Source organism: Penaeus monodon, chromosome 30, assembly GCF_015228065.2.
Source record: "Penaeus monodon isolate SGIC_2016 chromosome 30, NSTDA_Pmon_1, whole genome shotgun sequence".
Taxonomy (NCBI): Eukaryota; Metazoa; Arthropoda; class Malacostraca; order Decapoda; family Penaeidae; genus Penaeus; species Penaeus monodon.
The window spans coordinates 3728532-3728742 of NC_051415.1; the positions used below are offsets into that span (position 1 = coordinate 3728532).

At 27.5% G+C, this 211-nt stretch overlaps 1 protein-coding gene across 2 annotated transcripts in view; it reads right to left on the bottom strand.

The window, feature by feature from the left end:
* The window catches only part of LOC119592466 (twinkle protein, mitochondrial-like), a gene marked incomplete in the record, with an annotated part of 16546 nt that overhangs the window by 6405 nt on the left and 9930 nt on the right, over positions 1–211 (bottom strand).

Consider the following 211-nt stretch of genomic DNA (forward strand, 5'->3'; position numbering starts at 1 on the left):
TATGAATTTACCAAAGCTTGAAAATGAAAAGAATATAGAAAAGGTGTAAATGTGACTGAACAATTTTATTCATTATCTTTTATACACTTGAGAACTTGAAGCTTGAAAAATATCTGAGATTCAAAATCTTGAAAATATCAAAGTTCCACATACATATTCATACTAAATTGTAGTGAATATTTAACCCAGTGCCATTTCCACTGTGATTCTA